The sequence below is a fragment of the Triturus cristatus genome, chromosome 2_2 (genome assembly GCF_964204655.1).
Source record: "Triturus cristatus chromosome 2_2, aTriCri1.1, whole genome shotgun sequence".
In the NCBI taxonomy this organism is placed as follows: Eukaryota; Metazoa; Chordata; class Amphibia; order Caudata; family Salamandridae; genus Triturus; species Triturus cristatus.
In genome coordinates this window covers 532,143,440-532,164,808 of record NC_140582.1, presented here as the reverse complement: position 1 = coordinate 532,164,808, position 21,369 = coordinate 532,143,440, and positions in this window count along the sequence as shown.

Sequence of the window (21,369 nt, the reverse complement as noted above, 5' to 3'; positions counted from 1 at the left end):
ACTAAATAGAGGCCTTCTCCCACTTGTCTGGTGGCGGGCTCAAAATGGAACGGCCTTGGACTATGTTACTTTGTGTGAGATGAGAGTGCTGAAACTGTTTTTTTCTGTATTTCACTGCTTAACTGCACCTGCCTGGAAAATTCCACTGTGGGAGTGTTTTCGCCCGGTTACGAAACGTACATAATGTATCTTTATGCTTGTCGATTTCAGTTCCCTCTGCAGCACTCCTAGCGACTGGGCAGATGGGGCTCCACTCTGAGTGTATATGAATAAAACAGTTATTGGTTTGTATTCTCAACTGTCTGACTGACTCTTCCTTTAGTACGGAAGGCTAAGAGCTAGTCATTAGTGACCCAGGTAGCCCTAAGTGGGTCACTCTCTGCTGTTGGTGCCCGAACAAGGACTTCTTCAGGTGATTGATCCTTTCCGCTGACGTGTTGAGGCCAAGGACATCATCGGGTCGGACTGACAGATCAGGGATTCCTGCAAGAAGAGTGTCTGTTGCTCCCAGCTGCTCCTTCTGTCCTGCCGGACGGTGCCTCACCCAGTAGTCATCCCAACTGGAGTCCTGCACGACGAATCCCTTAGATTTGAGTTTCGCTAAAAAGTGTTTGCAAACATTTTACAAGGTAAAAATAACGATTTCGTTTTTTCCATTAAATTGCTGGTCTAAGTAAGTTTTGGAATTTGCGTTGTCGTTTTTGTTCTGCAGATGCATGGATGGAAGAAGCTCAACCTGCGCCTCCTGGAGGCAGCCCTAACTTTGATATGTATGTGAAACATGGTCTTGGCCCTATTATGTTTAGTCCATTATGGCACAAATACAAGAGGGACAATGCCGAGTTGCAGTGGGCTTTGATGGGCACCTTTGATGAACAAAAGATTGTGTTTTTACAGGAACAGTTATTTAAGAAACGAAGTAGACAGTCAATGTTTGATTTCCTCAGGACTTGGCAGAAGGAGGCCAAATAGAGGCCAGACAGAGGCGGTTAAAGATGGAGAGGGATGCACAGAAAGGGAAAAAGCAAACATTGACGCAAAAAGCTGTAGCATATGATAGAGAAAAACAGGAGTCAGGAATTGAATGTGAAGATAGGAGATTTCGGCTGCATATTGACAAGTCTTATTTGGCCAAAGAGGAAAATTATACTTTTTTAGAGGAACTGTTACATACTCGACTCCCGCCTCCTTATGCCCCGCAGAGGATAGATCCCACTGTTCTTGTACAGTCATGGTTTAAGGAACTCTAATAAAGTCAGTCAAATAGTTGTTAAAATGGAGTTCCTGTAAGATATGGACCTTGACAAATTGTAGGTGTAGCGTGATGAATGCACTTATGATTAATGTGATTCTTGCACTTGTTGACAATCTTTCCTGATAGTAAAGGTGTAACATGTGTGACTCATGTACTTATCGTTAAGCTTCAGAAATAATTGTTTTCATCTTATGTTTTGATTTGTTATGACTATTAAGTGTATCGTTCCATGTATAGGCAAGCATTTAAATGTTATGAAAAATGTGCAAAATTGTTGAAGTAATGGCAAAGAAATAGCCAGGACCAAGAGAAAGAAACATTTCCATTGGCCCTTAAATCTGGTGAAATAAATAGCAGGAACCAAAATAAGGTGGTCAGATCTCCTTTTAAAAAAAAACCTGTACAGTCACAGCAGCCAGTCTAATCTGTTTCGAATGTTCCCGTATCTGTGGCTGTTACTTTGACAGCTTTGGCTATGGTGCCCCCGCTCCTTCTTTGGATTCGCCATCTTTGTTGACAGTGATGTCTAGTGTATCTACTGTTTCATCTCCTGTGTCATCTGTTCTTTCTCCTCCAGTGCAAACACTAGCCACAGCTGGACCTACTACTTCTGCCGCTTCTACTTCTCTAGTTATTCATCCTCCGACATTTTTGGATGCTGCAAAGCCAGTATAAGGGTTTGAGGACAGGGATCAGGTGAAATTTAGGGAGCGAGTGGGTCCATTGGTGAGCTCTGGAGTAGGTGAGAATGAGAAGGATGTTTTAGCAAGGCAGGCTATGAAATGGGCTAGTAATCCGGTTTATGACACTGAGACATTTGGCAAGCTATGCGTAAGTTTGAGCATTTTCTACAGCAGCACGTTCTCCAACATATGTCCGCTACATTGATTGATCTTATGCGCACACATATGAAAACAGAGGCCCTACAAGTGTTATTTGATATTAAGGACCGTGTCTATGTAGCTGATTGAGCCCCAGGACAGGTGCTTGCAAATATTGCCACTATAGTTTTTTACAGAGTTCGATTGTATGATAAGAGTCCTACTAAAATCACTCATCCAATATATCATCCAGAAATACCTGAGTTGATAATTAGAATGGTGTGGTCACTAGCCAACCGTGGCTGCTCGCTTTCAGGAGCAATGGGTTTATACTCCATGGAAAAGAAGTGAGGTTTTTGCCCTTAAGGCTACTTTTCTCGATCCTAGGAAAGATCCTACAGCTTATTATAAGAAACTAACAGAGGCTGCCTCTTCTACTGTAATGACTCTTGCTGATATTTAAATGTTTTTTGGTCTTCTTGTTCCGGTCGACATTTGGAGACTGGTGCATACTTAATATCATGTTGCAGAATTGGGCGGTACATGGGATGTGATTAAAGGATGGGATCAGGAAAGGAAGCCAGGTGATAAACCCCGCGCTAAGATACTTGCTTTGCCTGGTCATATTATTACGTACATGCACGCTCTTATTCCACCTAAAGAGGTAAGTTGGGATAGATTGACAGCTTGTCAGCAGAAGAAGGATGAGAGTGTGTCTGATTTCTTTACTTTGTTTGAAGACACCTTTTATAGTGGGCAGGATATGTCCACTGAGGGAGGAGTTTGTTTGTTTGTTGACAGGTTTGTTACTAATCTTCTTCCTGAAATCATGACTCGTTTTCGGAAGTCGGAGAGTACTTGGTCCACATCTTCTCCCTCTGTTATTTTGAATATGGCCCAATATTATGAACAGCGAGATCAGGAGGAAAAGGAATAGACTGATAAGAAGCATAAGGATTGAAAGACAAAGGTTTTGTTGCAGTAAGCATTTAGGGGGAATAATAGGGGACGAGGAGGTCTTTCTCGGCAGCTGCCACGTACTTAGTAGCCTTCAACGACACCGGCAGAATCAGTGTGAGTATTGTATGGAGGAAGAACATTGGCGTAGCCAGTGCCCTGTGCTTTTACAGAAGGTTGTGTCCCCCAGAGGACGAGGTTCTGGTGGTAGAGGCCGTGGGTCTAACAGAAATCAGAATGTTGCGGCTCCGGTGGGCCGTTCTGATAATAATTATTTTGATGACCCGAGAGATGGACAGTATTACCATGATGATTATGATATGGGTGATATGGATGATGTGACGGGTATGTCTTATAGTTAGAAGCCAGGGACAGAGTGAGGGACCAGTTTCGATACCTGTAGATCAGCGTGGTCCTTATGTCGCAGCAGATTTTCAAGGTTCAACTAAGGAATTTTTGGTGGATACAGGTGCGACAAAGAGTTCTGTTTCTTGACATATGGTCCCCGGGGTGGCTCTCTCTGGCTATAATAATGTTTCGGTAGGTTTTTCAGGTGTACCGGTTGTAAGCCCTATTTCAGGACCCCTTGCGTTGACTGTTGGTCCATTCACTGTGGAATCTCCGTTTTTGTTAACATCTAATTGTGGTGAAAATCTGATGGATTCGGATCTTTTGAAGAAATTGCATGCCACTATATATTGCTCCCCTGCAGGTGTTTACATTATTATGGTTCCGGATGTGAGTACTAGGCAGTGTTTGTCTCAAGATGCCCCCCTTCTAGTTGAATTTGCTCAGGTATCACCCATGCTGTGGTCCACAGGTGATACAGATGTTGGTCTGTTGCATATACCACCAGTTTCTATACAAGTTAAAGATAATGCTATTTTACCCCGCATTCCTCAGTATAAGATACCGCAGACTGGTGAACGGGCTCTTCTTCAGATTATTCAAGATTTGAATACGAAAGGGAATACTTGAGGAAACGTCTGCCAACATTTGTAATCGTCCTATTCTCCCAATCCTTAAGAGGACACCTTTGGGTTCCCCTGATGTTGTTGATGATGTTTATCGCTTTGTGACTGATTTGCGAGAGGGTAATAAAATTGTGGTTCCTGATATCACTACGCTCTTAGTGATGATTCCATCTACTGCTAAGTTCTTTTTTGTCATTGATCCGAAAAAAGCATTTTTTTGTATTCCTATCCACCCAGATAGTAGTTATTTGTTTGGATTTACACTGGCCGGCAGAAGCTTTAGATTCTGTCACCCTTCTTAGGGCTATAAGGCGAGTCCTAATATTTATAATCAAACACTGAAAAGTCAGTTGGATTCACTGTCACTTCCTCCAGGTAATGCATTGGTGCAATATGTCGATAATCTGTTGATCTGTTAATTGCTTCTGATACAGAACAGGGTTTCAAAGACAGTACAGTGGAATTGTTATTGCACCTGGCACATCATGGTCATAAGGTCTCTCTTTCTAAATTTCAGCATTGTTGACATGAGGTTACCTATTTATGTCACCTACTGTCAAAGGAGGGTAGGAGGTTGACCCCTGAGCGTATCAGTACCATTGTTAAAATGGCCATTTCACAAGCTAAGAAGGATGTACGTGCTTTTATAGGTATTACTTCCTACTGTCACCAGTGGATCCCAAATTACTCGCTACTAATCAAACCTTTGCTTGCACTAACAACGGAAGCAGTGCATGAGCCTTTATCTTGGATGCCTGAATGCCAGCAGTTTTTGGAGCAATTAAAAACTGTGTTTTGTTCGGCTCTAGTACTTGGCACACCAAATTATAACAAACCGTTTGTTCTCTATGTCCATGAGATGGCTGACTGCACACTTTCTGTCCTAACACAAAAGTTTGGGGATAAGCAGAGACCTTGCGCTTACTTTTCTGCTGTTCTTGACCCTGTTGCCAGGGCCCTACGAGCTGCCTGAGAGCGGTCGCGACTGTGGCCACTTCGATAAGACAATCGTCTGGACTCGTACTTGATACTAACCTCACAGTTATGATACCCCATGCTGTGGATACACTTTTGAAAACGACGAAGACACAGCACCTCACCAGTGCACGTCTTACTGGCTATGAATTGACTTTCTTTGCTAAACATATTGCGATTAAGAGATGTGCCACTCTAAATCCAGCCACGTTACTAACCCTCCCTTCTGAGAATGATGCAGTTTGACAAACATGACTGTATTTTCCGGACGGAAGAAGAGATGAAAACGGGTAGACTTGACTGATGATCCCTCATCTGACCCTCAAGGAGAACTATATGTTGATGGTGCTTGTATTAAATTACCAGATGACACCACCACTGCAGTTTATGCTATCACTAGGTTGCGTGCGTTGGTAGAGACATCACAAGCTCTCTATCAGTCGGCTCACGCTGCAGAGCTTGCTGCCCTTATTCGAGCTTGTGAATTGAGTGAAGGGTTGGTTGTCAATATTTATACTAATAGCCAGTACGCATTCGGGGTTGCGCATAATTTTGTGCAACTCTAGGCAGAGAGAGGGTTTCTTACCTCCCATGGTACCAAGATTCAGAATGGGCACCTTATATTGCGGCTTTTGTTTGCTTTAAGACTCCCCAAGAAATGGGAAATAATCTGCTTTGCGTAACAAAGATGCCTTCCTCTTCTTCACCTTCCAACGTGAACAGATCGGATTCAGATACTCTGCTCAGCCGGCTTCTCTCCCCTTCACCAACAAAACATGTAGTGTTTTGGCCGCTAAGGTGCGCTTTCCAACCGGTTGTCTGGCGCTTTCTTAAAAATGGGTTGTCTGGCCCCCGGTGCCATAGTTTGTACCAAACTTACCCCGCTAACACTTGCTACGCAAAGGGAGCATATGTCAATGTTTGCCTCCTTCTGGCTAATTGAAAAGAAGTCCTAAACTGGGGAACCTAACTTTCTGACACTGGTGCCACTGCAAATGTCAGATGAACTGATGGTAGGTGGGTCTTTTGACGTTTGGCTCTCTGCCGCACCTAATTCTTCTGAGGTGGTTGTGGATGTAGGTCACTGACCAGACTTTGCAAATATAGCAGAATGGTGGTTGGATCTGTGGTGCCATTGCCACGTCCTCCCCGGGAAGTTGGGATGGGGTAATGTTGGTTTCCACTGGGTTTGGGCTATCAGCCATGATGACTGGCTTGTCGTCATCCTCCTCTTCTACATCGGCCTCCATAACTCACAGGCTTCCTGGAACCTTCCTTTTCCCTAGACTTGTCTTGTGGCATGTCTCACTCTCAGACTGAGGCGGGATCCAAGTTGTGTCTACATCATCAGAAGGGTAGCTTGAGGAAGAAGCTGATGCACTACCTACCCTCCTTTTTCTAGCTGGAGATCTGTAAGATAAATGATCTTCTGGAGTAGATTGCTCTACTTTCTCAGCATCAAGCTCAATCCCTTGAACTGCTCCTACTTCAGGAGGAACTACCATTGGCGGCTGTGGCTGTTGTTGTCCACTTTTTTGAGTTCCCTGCAACAATTGGGTACTACTTGCAATAGAGATCAGTCAATTTCAACATCACTGCTCGACGGCGACGGCGTTGCCGTGATGAAACTGGCTGCCTCTGTGATAGACATGGGCTTGTGCCTAGATTGGGGTGGGTTCACTGATTTGGGCGTGCTGCTCCCAGCTTGAACCCAGATGCCGATGCGGCAGGCACAGTTTTTTGTTTTACAAGAAAGATCTGGGGCAACATACCAGTGGTGGTGGTGGTAAGCTACTTTTTCTCACTGGCCACTTTCTTGGTAGCAGTTTTAGCACCTTCCTTTGGGGCCATCATGAAGCTGTCAGTTAGCAGTGGCACTTAGCTTCACAAGTTGAAGAGATGTCTCTGATGTATAAGTCACTCACGCACCACGCAGTGCACAGGCCTTCAGTCTGGCAGTACTGTGAGTGATGTTGTCTCTTGTGCACCTAAATGAAAAGAAGAAAGAAGGACATCAGTGAAACATGACATTGGTGCCATTCAATTAGTAGTACAAACAAACACAATATCATTTAGTGTAGTCACTGATGTCTCCCAATTAGAAATAATTAGCAGCACTGTGTATCTAGTCATAAATCAGAAAACCACACCAACATAAACTTTCATGGTGACTGGCTGTACACTCGGAAAGAATAAAAGAAAGCAAAAACAACAACAACATACAGAAGAAACTATTTGCTTTATGTGCGTCATGAGACGTTACTCATGTGTGATGTGGCAGTCAGGGAGGTGCAGCTGACAAATGACAACGGAAGGAATAATCCCTAGACAATGAATGCTGTTGTGCACCTATTGCAGACATGGGGTTGATTGATGCAAATGTAGTGGAAAAAGGTATGCATATAATTATTAAAAAAAATGGAAATATAATCTACAAATTAATAAAACAATGGAAAAAAAATCAATTACAATTTTTTAACATAAGTGAAGTCATCCTCAAAGATATAATAAGTTATTAAACTGCTGTCTCATTGCTCAACCATCCATGCAGCCTATGGCAAAGGGCTGAATTTGGTTGGACGCATAAAATGGCTGAGCAGGAAGGCATTGGGAACAAAGAGAAGACATGCAGGATATAGGGAAAGCAGACTGGCTGCCTACCCTACACAAAAAATGGCCACTGACCACATAATCACAACAAGAGAGCACATGCAGGCATATGGGGAAAGCACACTGGGTCATTAGTGGTAACACAAAACGGCCGCCAGCCACATGGTCACAACAAGAAAGAAGCAGGAGGCCTAGAAAACAAAGAATGCATGTAGACCTATGGCAAAAGCATGCTGGCTGCCGCCACAAAATTCCCGCCAGCCGCATAGTCACAACAAGAAGCAGCAGGCCTAGAACAAAGAACGCATGCAGGCCCATGGCAAAAGCACACTGGCTGGATACAAAAAATGGCCACCAGTCAAATGGTCACAGACTCACAGCAAGAAACAGAAGTCCTAGAAAACAAAGAACGCATGCAGGCCTGTGGCAAAAGCCCACTGGCTGCCTACACAAAATGGCCACCAGCCACATGGTCACAGCAAGAAGCAGGATGCCTAGAACAAAGAATGCATGCAGGCCCATGGCAAAAGCACAATGGCTGGATACAAAAAATGGCCCCAGCCACATGGTTACAGTCCCACAACAAGAATCAGGAGGCCTAGAAAACAAAGAATGCATGCAGGTCTATTGCAAAAGCACACTCTCCGCCTATACAAAATGGCCACCAGCCACATTGTCACAACAACAACAACCAGCAAGAAGGCATGCCCACAACAAAAAAGACATGCAGGCCTATTGCAAAAGCACACTGGCTGAATACACAAAATGACACCTGCCACATGGTCAGAGACTCACAACAAGAAGCAGGAGGCCTACAAAACAAAGAACGCATGCAGGCCTATGGCAAAAAAACACTGGCTGGCTATACAAAATGGCCACCAGCCACATGGTCACAACAAACAGCAAGAAGGCATTGCCCCAACAAAAAAGACATGCACGCCTACGTCAAAAGCACACTCGCTGGATACACAAAATGCCCACCAGCCACTTGGTCACTCGCAACAAAAGGTAGGAGGCCTGTAAAACAAAGAGCACATGAAGGCCTAAGGACAGTCCACTGACTATACAAAATGGCCCTTAGCCAGTGGCCACATAGCATCTGGAACAAAGGTAAATGGTGGCCTACGGCAAACACACACACTGGCCAGACAAAGGAGAGATGGTAAAAAAGAGAACACAGTATTAATTCAGCAATGCTAAAAACAAAACTTAACAGGGCTAAAAAAAATTGTTTACAGCAACACACATCCTTCAAAGGCATTACCCCACCCAGTCCTATATACTGTTTGCAGGAAACAAATATGTGAAATACCACAAAAAAACGAATTTTGTATTCAATCCAAAACCATCCATGGCATAATGCCATTTCAAATTCAACTGACACCACGGAAACAGTTGTTTCATGCACCCATGACTAACACTGGGCATACTGGCTGGAAGGAAAATTGTCAGACTAGGCCACATAGTGAATTAATTCATAGTGCAAATGTAATAAAAAGCATGGAGAAAATGTAGTAAACTGGGAAACATTTTTCCAGTTTAAAACAAGAAAAATGAAATGCAAAGAAATCACAAGGCCCCTACTTAAACAACAGGCCACACACCAAAATAAATTTGAGAAATCCATTAAAAACACAAATAAATCCAGGTGCATGGCCCCAATCAAACAAACGCTAGTTTTTCAACCTACTTGTGAAATCTTAAATACAAAAAGTCCTCACATCTAATGGGATATGCAGCAGACACAAAGAGTGATCACTCCAGCTCCAAATCCAAATGAAAAGTGACCAGGAGATGGACAAAGCACTGGGAGAAGCCTGCTGGCCAAAAACAGGAACTTGGAGACTCTGGGCCCTTCCTTTCAGTTGAAAAAAAGTTTAAAAAAAGACTCCTCGCACAAAAAAAACAGCGCTAAATGTCTATTCGAGGAGGTTTTTAACTCCAAATCATAGTTTGGTGAGATTTTGATGCTTCTTGAGGAGAGAATCTTCCCCAGATTGCAGCCGTGTAGATCCTGCGCATTCTAGATCGTATACGGCAGAAAAAATCTGGCTGAAGTCACTGGTGCACCTGAATGAAGTGTTGGCGACTGCAAAATCTTATGGGAGCATGCGGCTGGCTAACAAATCTTTCGGCGCCTGCGAACAGCCCTGAAAATCTCATGGCCGATCGCGAGCGCCCAGCAAGTTGTTCCTGCATGATATTACATTTTGAGTGCGCGGACCAAAACAGAGCCCCGCTCCTTTGCGCAGTGCGGAGTTAAACAGAGTTGCTGAATCCCGAGTTTTATGCCGAGGCTTAATGAGCACCCCCACACCCAGATGCAGAAAAAAATCCAAACGTGCACCCACAAAACAGACCCACACCACCTCCCCATCAACACCACACACATACCCACAGAGCCCGCACCAACAGACATAGCCCAGACACACCAGACATCAGACCCAGAGACACCAGCACCAACAGGCACAACCATTACACAGACACTCTCTCTACCTCCCAAAGCCCACCTCTTGTCATACCATCTCTAGAGGATCCAATTGCAAACCTCAGTTTCCCCTAGGCTTTCCCTGTGCCACAACTACTGCCCCCTTCCATAGTCGACCCAACCCATCCCAGTACCAAACCCAGCACTACGCTGGAGGTGTCAGTGGAGCTGCAGCGGTTCTCACACAGCCAATACACTCAACTCGTAATACGCCAGTTGGACCACCAAGCTCACCACACTGTCACCACCACCGCCGTCACGGCGGTCCATGGACCTCCAAATTTAGAATCAGGCCCTAAGAGTGTATTTCTTATATTGGAATAGCTCCAAAGATACCACGGTCCTATGCATAAAAACAATATATACAACCAAGGCAAGACATTTTAAAAAGTATATATCAGTAAATAGGGCAAAGTACTTATCTGTTGAGGGATCAGTTAATAAAAGATGAAGATAGCTGTTGCCATAGTCATATATTGTACTTTGATTCCAGAATGGAATATTTATACTTTGTGATGTGTGTACGTTCTTTAAAGGGCTGCATATTGAGGCAGGAGTAAAGGTTTATGTATAAAGATAGCCTTCGGTATTGTCATGAAATCAGGCTTTCCTCTCACTCATTCAACTATCAGTTCTGTTCACCAAACAGTTATAAGAAATATAATCATTGGTTAACTGGTTCCCATCGTGGACCCCTCTTTTAAAGTTTAATTTATAAATGTAAATTAAATAGAACATAATAGATTCTGCTCTGCAGAGTTCTGACATGCTCTTAAATAGTGCACTTTAGAACACAATTTATTGCATCAGTGAGCTTGTTTGTACAGTGACAGGGAGAATAAAACTCAAGTGACAGACTAAGGCAAAAAGGAATAATCAGTTTGATAATTGATGTCTTAAAATTTCGTGAGACGACACCCAGAATATAGTAGCATTACCTGTAATGTATTGCATCAACAGAATGAAAGCACAGTGACATTGAATAGTGAGATCTCTTTTCCAAATATTGCTTTGTTTTATTTGTTAAAATAAAAAAATCACTGTACTATAATCCCTGTACTTGCCATTGCAAAAGCACACCTCCAGATTATCAATCAATCAATCAATCAATCAATCAATCAATCAATCATTTGTAAAGCGCACTACATACCCACGAGGGTCTCAAGGCACTGGGGGGGGTCGCTACTGATCGAACAGCCAGGTCTTGAGTATCCTCCTGAAGGTCAGCAGGTCTTGGGTCTGTCGTAGGCTCAGTGGGAGGGTGTTCCATGTCTTGGCGGCGAGGTGGGAGAAGGATCTCCCTCCGGTGGTTGCTCTTCAGATGCGCGGGACGGTGGTGAGTGAGAGGTTGGCGGAGCATAGCTGGCGGTTGGGGATGTAGAAGGAGTGCCTTCTGTTGAGGTTGGCTGGGCCGGTCTTGTGGAGTGCTTTGTGTGCGTGGATGAGGAGATTGAAGGATATCCTCTTGTTGACGTGGAGCCAGTGCAGGTTTCTCAAGTGGGGGGGTGATGTGGCGTGGTACGTCAAGGATCAGTCGTGCCGAGGCATTTTGGATGCATTGTAGTCATTTGATGAGCTTGGTCGGGGCTACCGCGTAGAGGTCGTTTCCGTAGTCGAGTCTGTTGCTGACGAGGGCCTGGGTGACTGTCTTTCTTGTATCTGTCGGGATCCATCTGTAGATCTTGGGGAGCATGCGGAGGGTGTTGAAACAGGAGGAGGAGACGGCATTGACTTGCTTGGTCATTGAGAGCGTTGAGTCGAGGATGATTCCCAGGTTGCGTGCATGGTCAGTGGGTGACGGGGCTGCCCCCAGTGCCGTTGGCCACCAGGAGTCATCCCAGGCTGCAGGGTTGGAGCCGAGGATGAGGACCTCCGTCTTGTCCGAGTTCAGCTTCAGACGGCTGATCTTCATCCAGTCGGCGATGGCCTTCATTCCTTCGTGGAGGTTGGCTTTGACGGTGATGGGGTCCTTGGTGAGGGAGAGGATCAGTTGAGTGTCATCGGCTTAGGAGATTATGTTGAGGTTGTGCTGTCGGGCGACGTGTGCGAGCGGGGCCATGTAAATGTTGAACAGTGTCGGGCTGAGGGAGGATCCCTGGGGTACGCCGCAGATGATCTAGGAGGCTTTGGAACGGAATGGGGGAGGCGGATGCTCTGGGTTCTGCCGGAGAGGAAGAAGGTGGTCCATTCCAGAGCCTTGTCTCGGATGCCTGCGGTGTGGAGGCGTGCGCGTAGTGTGCGGTGGCAGACGGTGTCGAAGGCGGTGGAGAGGTCTAGAAGGATGAGTGCCGCGGTCTCACTGTTGTCCAGAAGGGTCCTGATGTCATCGGTGGCAGTGATGAGGGCAGTCTCGGTGCTGTGGTTGCTGCAGAACCCTGACTGGGAAGGGTCCAGGATTCTGTTTTCTTCGAGGTATCGGGTTAGCTGTCTGCTGACGATTTTCTTAATGACCTTGGCCGGGAAGGGGAGCAGAGAGATGGGCCGGAAGTTCCTGAGGTCTCTCGGGTCTGCCGTAGGTTTTTTGAGTAGGGCGTTTATCTCGGCGTGTTTCCAGCTCTCTGGGAAGGTTGCGGTCTCGAGGGAGAGGTTGATGACGTTGCGCAGGTGGGGTGCGATGGAGCTGCTTAATTGTTGAAGACGTGGTGTGGGAATGGGTCTGACGGAGAGCTGGAGTGGATTGTGCTCATGGTCTTGATGGTATCATCGATGCTCACGCTGGCCCAGGCTAGCAGGGGGTCGTGGTCGATGGTGTGCGGAGGGTCTGTTGTGTTGCTGTCTGTTGGGGCTGTCTGGGTGTTGAAGCTGTCGTGGATGTCTGCTATCTTGCGGTGGAAGAAGGTGGCGAGGGAGTCGCACAGGGCTTGCGACGGCGGGATGTCGTTGGTGTTGGAGCTGGGGTTGGAGAGTTCCTTCACAATGTTGAAAAGCTCCTTGCTATTGTGTGCTTTGTTGTCGAGGCGGTCTTTGAAGGAGGTCCTCTTGACCGCTCTGATGAGGTGGTGGTGGTAGCGGATGGCGTCCTTGTGTGCTGCGTGGCTGTCCGGAGTTTATTCACTGTGCCTTTCCTTCTCTGGTTTCTGGCAGGCTTGCTTGGAGGCAAGGAGTTCTGGGGTGAACCAGCAGGCCCTCTTGCTGGTGTCTCTGTGGGGGGGGGTTCTTCAGCGGGGCGAGGGTGTTGGCGCAGTCCTCGATCCAGCGTCTGAGGCTGTGGGCAGCGTCGTCGGAGGGTTTGGTGGGTGGGCTGAGAGCGAGGTTTGCATGTAGTTGGTCTTCGGTGATTTTGCTCCAGCAGCGGCGGGGGATCTGTTGGGTGCAGTGGTGTGTGGTGGGTTTCTGGAAGCCGAAGTGGATGCAGCGGTGGTCGGTCCAGAGGAGTTCGGTGGTGTGGCTGATGGAGGCGTGCGGCCTTGAGGCGATGACGGGGTCGAGCGTATGGCCGGCAGAGTGGGTGGACATTGTGACGAGTTGCTTCAGTCCAAGGTTGGCGAGGTTATCAATCAGGGTTGTGGAGTTGTTGTCGTTGTTCTTCTCAAGGTGAAAGTTCAGGTCTCCGAGGAGGATGTAGTCAGTGGAGGTCAGGGCGTGCGTGCTGATGAAGTCGGTGATGGAGTCGCTGAACTGGGGATGTGGTCCGGGGGGTCGGTAGACGAGGGTGCCCCTGAGGGTGGAGTTAGGGTGTGTGTGATTCTGGAAGTGCATGTGTTCAGCAGTGCTGAGCGTGTCGTCAGTGCTAGTCGAGACCCTGATGCTGTTCTTGTGGCGATTCCTCCTCCGACTCCATTGGTGCGGTCTCTGCGGGTGATCTTGTAGCCCTCTGGGATGGCTAAGGCGATGTCGGGTGCAGAGGAGTCGTTCAGCCAGGTCTCTGTCAGGAAGGCGACGTCCGTGGATGTTGTGTTGAGCAGGTCCCAGACCTCGGCAGCGTGTTTGCGTGCTGAGCGGGTGTTCAGTAGAATGCATCGGAGGTGGTTGGGGTCTTTTTTGGCGGGTGGATCATCGGCTCTGAGGCTGGTGTAGCTGCAGTTCCGGCAGGTGAAGTGACCGTGTGTGCGTTTCGGGGCGGCCTTGAAGCAGGTGTGGGTCCATCCAGGGTTGAGAGCGTGCAGAGTGCTGGCGTCGAAGTGGCACGTGGTCCAGGCACGGACGGGCGCAGACGGGCTTGCCTTAGGCGCGCCTTCGGCACGCCAGCGGCGCAGCCGCGCAGCGGCCGATATATATGGGGAGGTGGGAGGGAGGAGCAGCTGGGAGGCGGGGGCAACGAATGGGCAGTCAGGGGCAGGGCCGCTGGGGACGCAGCAGCGGGGGCGGTGAGGGACGATAAAGGGAACAGAAGGCAAAAGGGCACAAAAAACAAGGGAAAATGAGTGGCACAGAAGGCAAAAAGGCCACAGAAATACAGGAAAAACGAGTGTCACAGAAGGCAAAAAGGGCACAGAAATACAGGAAAAACGAGTGTCACAGAAGGCAAGAGGGCACCGAAATACAGGGAAAAAACGAGTGGCACAGAAGGCAAAAAAGGCACAGAAATACAGGGAAAACGAGTGTCACAGAAGGCAAGAGGGCACAGAAATACAGGGGAAAAACGAGTGGCACAGAAGGCAAAAGGGCACAGAAATACAGGAAAAACGAGTGTCACAGACGGCAAGAGGGCACAGAAATACAGGGAAAAAACGAGTGGCACAGAAGGCAAAAAAAACACAGAAATACAGGGAAAACGAGTGTCACAGAAGGCAAGAGGGCACAGAAATACAGGGAAAACACGAGTGGCACAGAAGGCAAAAGGGAACAGAAATACAGGAAAAACAAGTGTCACAGAAGGCAAGAGGGCACAGAAATACAGGGAAAAAACTAGTCGCACAGAAGGCAAAAGAAACACAGAAATACAGGGAAGACGAGTGTTACAGAAGGCAAGAGGGCACAGAAATACAGGGAAAAAAACGAGTGGCACAGAAGGCAAAAAGGGCACAGAAATACAGGAAAAACGAGTGGCACAGAAGGCAAGAGGGCACAGAATTACAGGGAAAAACGAGTGGCACAGAAGGCAAAAAGGGCACAGAAATACAGGAAAAACAACTGTCACAGAAGGCAAGACGGCACAGAAATACAGGGGAAAAATGAGTGGCACAGAAGGCAAAAGGGCACAGAAATACAGGAAAAACGAGTGTCACAGAAGACAAGAGGGCACAGATATACAGGGAAAAAAACGAGTGTCACAGAAGGCAAACAGGGCAAAAGAATACAAGGGCAGCTGAGAAACAGAAGGCAAAAACGGGCAGAGAGGCACGGGGGCAGCGAGGGGTACAGAAGGAAAAACCGGGCAGAGACACGGGGGCAGCGAGGGGTACAGAAGGAAAAACCAGGCTGAGAGACATGGGGACAGCGAGGGAAGAAAACGGGCACGGACCACGAACAGGCAGCGGGGGAAGACAGAACAACAGCAGTCACAGACACAACAATGAAATACAGGCAATACAATAAAACAATAGAGCGGAAGATGAGCAAACCTACGGCCTACCACTGGCCACCAGGGATGAGGCGCAGGTGGTAGCCTGCGGGTGGTGGAGGGCCTCAAACTTCCTCAGCAGCAGCGGCAGCTGGGGCAGGGACACACAGGCGGTGCTGTGCGGAGGGGGAGCGACCTACTTGGAGGGGTCAAGGGTCGCTCTCCTCACCATGCAGCGGCCGGCATATATGGGGAGGTGGAGGGAGGAGCAGCTGGGAGGTGGGAGGCGGGGGCAGCGAATGGGCAGTGGGCAGTCAAGGGGCCGGGGCCGCAGGGGACGCAGCGGCGGGGGTGGTGAGTGTCGATGAAGGGAACAGAAGGCAAAAGGGCACAAAAACGAGGGAAAACAAGTGGCACGAGAAGGCAAAAAGGGCACAGAAATACAGGAAAAACGAGTGTCACAGAAGGCAAACAGGGCACAAGAATACAGGGGCAGCTGAGAAACAGAAAGCAAAAACGGGCGGAGAGGCACGGGGTAGCAAGGGGTACAGAAGGAAAAACCGGGCAGAGACACGGGGCAGCGAGGGGTACAGAAGAAAAAAACGGGCTGAGAGACACGTGGACAGCGAGGGGAACAGAGGGAAGCAAACGGGCACGGACCACGAACAGTCAGCGGGGGAAGACAGAACCACAGCAGTCACAGATACAACAATGAAATACAGGCAATACAATAAAACAATAGAGCGGAAGATGAACAAACCTACGGCCTACCACTGGCCACCAGGGATGAGGCGCAGGTGGTAGCCTGCGGATGGTGGAGGGCCTCGAACTTCCTCAGTAGCAGCGGCAGCTGGGGCAGGGACACACAGACGGTGCTGTGCAGAGGGGGAGCGACCTACCTGGAGGGGTCAAGGGTTGTTTATTGACTGCAGGTTGAATTTTGAGGGCTTCTTGGGGAAACGTGCACATCCTTTGAAGAAACCTAGCCGTTCTGTATTTTTTAGATTTAACTTAACACTGCAGCTCAATGCAATATCTATTGTTACAGTGTCTTTAAAATGTATAGAGCGGGCTTTGCCACTCAGCTCATGCTATTTCCTGCTTGTTGTATCAATCCACCTCCTATAAAGTGCTCTCTTTACAATACACGAGGGACTATTTCCCATCTCAAAAGTGCAGTGAAGTATCACAAATTACAATCTTGTTCCTGATTCACAATGGTAACTTAGGGCTTGATTTACAAAGGTAACCATACACGTTTGTGTAAGTTTACTGTTTTTTAGTATTCACAAAACTGCACTTTAATGGTAAATTTGGTGATAATTAGAATAGGCCTATCTTTTTATGTGCAAAGCTCTCCGCTCCTACAGCAGAGTCTGCGCAGCTGTAAACTCACCATTAAATTGCAGTTCTGTGAATACACAAAATGAGTAAACTCATGCAAACGTGTAAGTTTACCTTTGTGAATCAGGCCCTTACACTTTTGAGTAATTTACACTTCTGAGTAAGGTTACTACTTTTTGAGCATTCACAAAATCTGTGTGCTATTTACTACTGACATTTTTTTTTATAGACCAACCACTGGTACAGCATCACCCTCCATTGGAAGTAATGGAGTAAGAGAATTACAATAAAACCCATTAAAAATACTGTTAAATTAGATAAAAATTATTCAAAATTGTTAAAAATTTAAATAAATATAATTTCATGTTAAAAATATATAAAAGTAGACAATTTTTTAAAATGCATTTATGAAATAGTTTCATAACCTATTTGAAATTTAAAAATGTATGTAAATAATTTGTATTTAAATATAACATAATGCAATAATGTCCTTCCATAATATAAAAATACATTTTATTAAAATATTATTCTGTATATCACTTTTAATAATTATTATTACATATTTGTTTCTGTTACGTGGGAATTTATTGTTTAATGTAATCTTCAGAACAATAATTTTACTTTAATACACTTCCATGAATTTAAAATACATCTCAAAATTAAATTACAAGTGCTGTAGCATTTTTTTTATTTTAGTCTACATTTAAAATTAATATATAAAAAGAATTTACATTAATATTTTTTTTTTAAACTTTACCATGCAGAGCTCTCCCCCGACTGTTGGGTCTCCCACAGCTTTCATTGGAACCTTTTTTCAATATTTATTTGCACCCTTGCTTCAAAACGTTACATGGATTCTCGCATTCATTTGATACTAGTATTGCTCAATGCCGGCAAAGAAACATGTTTATAGTTCTGGGGACATATGTATCAAACGATTTTGTATTCGCAAACGCTGCGATTCGCAAAAAAACAGCGTTTGCGAATACAAAATCGCAAAATGAGATGTATGAGCCATATTAGTGTCGCATTATTAAGGAATCGCTAATTTTGCGATTTCTTAATTTTGCGTAAGCATTTAAGGAATCGCAAATTGCGATTCCTTAAATGCTATGTAACACGCACCCAAGTTGTGTGATTTCTCCTTAAGAAATCGCAAATTACCAACAACTTCAAGTTGGTGGTAATTTGCGATTTCTTTGAAAAATGCACTTTTTGGCATTTTTCAAAGTGCCATGTGGCGCACATACATGCCCTTAAGGCATGTATGTGCGCCATATGCACACACATGCTAATTTCAGGGGTGCATCAGGGTGTCATCATGACCTTTGAAATTATTCTCAATTTGCGATTAGCAAATTGCGATTCGCAATTTGAGAATGACTTCCCATTCATTGCTATGGGCCTCCTGGCCCATAAGAATGAATGGGAAGGTATTCCTTAATTGCGATTTCGCAATTTGCTAATCGCAATTAAGGAATATTAAGAATTCGCAAAATATGTGCGATTTTTTAAATACATCCCGTTTTGCAATTCTCAAATAGCGATTCTCAAAAAATCGCTATTTGAGATTCGCAAATGGAGATTTTGATACATATGCCCCCTGGGCTTTTATTTATAAATGTTGGGTCTTGTAGTATTGGATTGCTCAAGTTAGTCAACCACACCAGACTTGTGAAAGAAAAGTCGACCTGCAGATTGGAAATGCTAATGGCACTCTGACAGTTATCATGGAGTGAAGTTTGCTCTTGAGTTGCTTATCCAGTCTTTCTTACACATCCCACAACAGTTCACATTTCTGAGGGTTTCCGGTGACCAATTCAAGTTAATGTATCATACCAGCATTATTTTTAGGTGTGAAGGTCCAAAGGTTTTCTTTTAGCTCAACCAAAACTCTATGTGTAACACCAAAACTATGTGTTACAGAATGCATTCATGTGACAAATATCAACCTGGGTCTGGAAACAGAAACTGAGTACATTACATTAAGTCATAGGATAATCACAGCAATTCCATCAATATTTTCTGGAAGCATGGTGGGACTTGTAGAATGTTATTACTTATAAATATAAGTCCGCTAAAGCTTGGTGCTATCAGTGGAAAACCCAGGGATTATTGGATAGTTGGCAGGGATTGTATATCTACTATATTGGGAGATAGTCATAAATTAGAAAGGGAAGGAGACGGCTGCAAAAATAATCGCCTGCAGAATATGATACAATCTGGTGGAACAGAGTTTACTGAGGAGATGGGATGGAAGGTCCACATTGCTCCCAGTTCTGCTCCACAAGGCCCACTGTACCTCTGACAGTATGGGAAATTGGTCCTTAGACCCATACAGTCTATGTACAGCAACAAGATGATCATTACATATAAACATTCTACTACTGGAGCATGATGTCCGTCATCCACTAGCTCCAGTTACCTGTCTCTAGACATGAGTCGCTAATGAGTATTCAGTCTTATAATAATAATTATCCACATTTGTAAAGCGCGAACAATCACCCGCAAGGGTCTCTTGGCGCTGGGGGCCGTCGGGAAGATTAAGCAAGCTATTGCCCAGAGTCACATGGTGCTGGGCTAATCTGCCGCCGGCGATCGAACCATGATCCCCAGATTCCGGAGTCAGTCGCCCTGGCCGCGGCGCCACACCTCTTCCTCTCAGTAAGCTGGTTAGGTCGAAGGGGTGCTTCACATGTCACATCACTCCCTACATAAGTGGTGATGCAATTATAACCAGGCACTATCTCTAGCTCTTCATTCTAGCCAACAGCCTAATTTTCTGAACATAATCAAATTTTTCAGAAGGATTACACGTATTTAGATGGTTTATAAACAATGATCGAGTTAACTTGTTCTTGTGAACCGCTTTTGAAGTTGCCACTGTTGCTATTCTACTGAGCACAGCTCTGATATGCCCTTACGCATGTTCAATATTGCACTTTAACACTGTATGGATTGTACTAATGGTACTGAATTGTACTGCGAGAGCTGGAATAAAATACAATGTGACAGATCCAATCAAAGTGGGATAGTCAGTGTGATGCCTTACAATGATGTGACATGACCTGCAGAATACTGTGATAACTGTGCCGTGTTTCAGCAAGAGAAAGATGTTCTGCAATCATTGCACTCCTAATTGCAAACAGACCTCTGGATGGTAAGGTGTGTCTTGCAGTCTCATGTGCTGTGATGTGCTGATATGCTACTTCTTAAGCATTGTTTTTTAATTGCTTTTTTGACTACAGAAAGAGACTGGCATCTTCACAGCAGGACTCTCAGAACATAGGAACTTTATGAATTCGGTATTATTCCTAGAAATTACAATTAGTTAGAAATGTAATCTGTAAATTGCTAATGGCCAGATGTCATAATTTGTAACCAGTATTTTTGTGACCAGTGAGGTATTTTGCAAACTGACTAAACCCGGGCGGGTAACTAAGCTCCGCCAGCGGAGTTTTGCCTACTCCCCGTTCCGTTGCATGGGCAGGACATACAACGTAGGAGTTATTAGTGAAAAAGGACGGCGAGGAGGAGGCAGGAGAGTAGCGAAGTTGAGGAGGAGGCAGCCACTGGGCTGGTAAGTGCCTTTTAAACACTTTTAATTATTTTGGGAGGAGGGGGGAAGGCGCGGAGCATACAGGAGCAAAGTACCACCGACTTGCTTTCCAACTCGGTGGAACTTCGTGTAGAGGCACTACTCCTGCTCCGCCCAGGGTTAAAACTGACCTACATACTAATAGATTTGCTCTTACAATACCAAATCGTTCTTGGTTGCAATTTGACTTACCACACGAATATTAATGAGCTAGGTCACAAATTGCTATCCAATACAAGTAGCAGCTATCACAGGAATGGTGGCCTGCTGGAGTCAACAGATTCCCATTTCTGGAATTGCTTTTAAATACAGCAATCATTTTGTCAGAACCCCTTTCAGAGGGCCACTAGATAAGCAGGGCTTATTGGGCTCAACCGTGGGAGTTTAGGCCTTTTACTCATTGTGGGCGGTCACAGCGGCTGCAGACAAGTTCAGGTAAACCGGCCTCACGTGGCCCAGGTGGCTGTACTCAACGGGTGCAGAGTCTGTCACTCAAAGTCACTCTCCTGAAGTGACCAGAGGCTTTTTGCAGCTCCTCTTGTGTAGTAAGTGTTTGTTTGGCTCCCAGTAAGGAGTGGCTAGGACGATTCTCTCCTGGGTCCTTCGCCTGGGTGGTGGTACACAGGTGCTGCCACTTTGTTTTCGATTCTCCTGCAAGAGGAGCAGAACAAGCCTCAGTTCTTGGTGCTCCTAGTGACACAGTCTGACATACGGGTCATCGCAACTCACTGTCCTCGGGCTCTATCACTGTGAAATTCTCTATGGTGGCCCCTCCTGGCACATGGAGTCATTGCAACGCATGGGGTTACAGCCCTTACCGAACATCAGTCTTTCTCACAGCGGCCCGTCCTGGCATTCGGGGTCACCTTGCTACTAGGCAAAAACTCCACATTGTCTCCCCAAA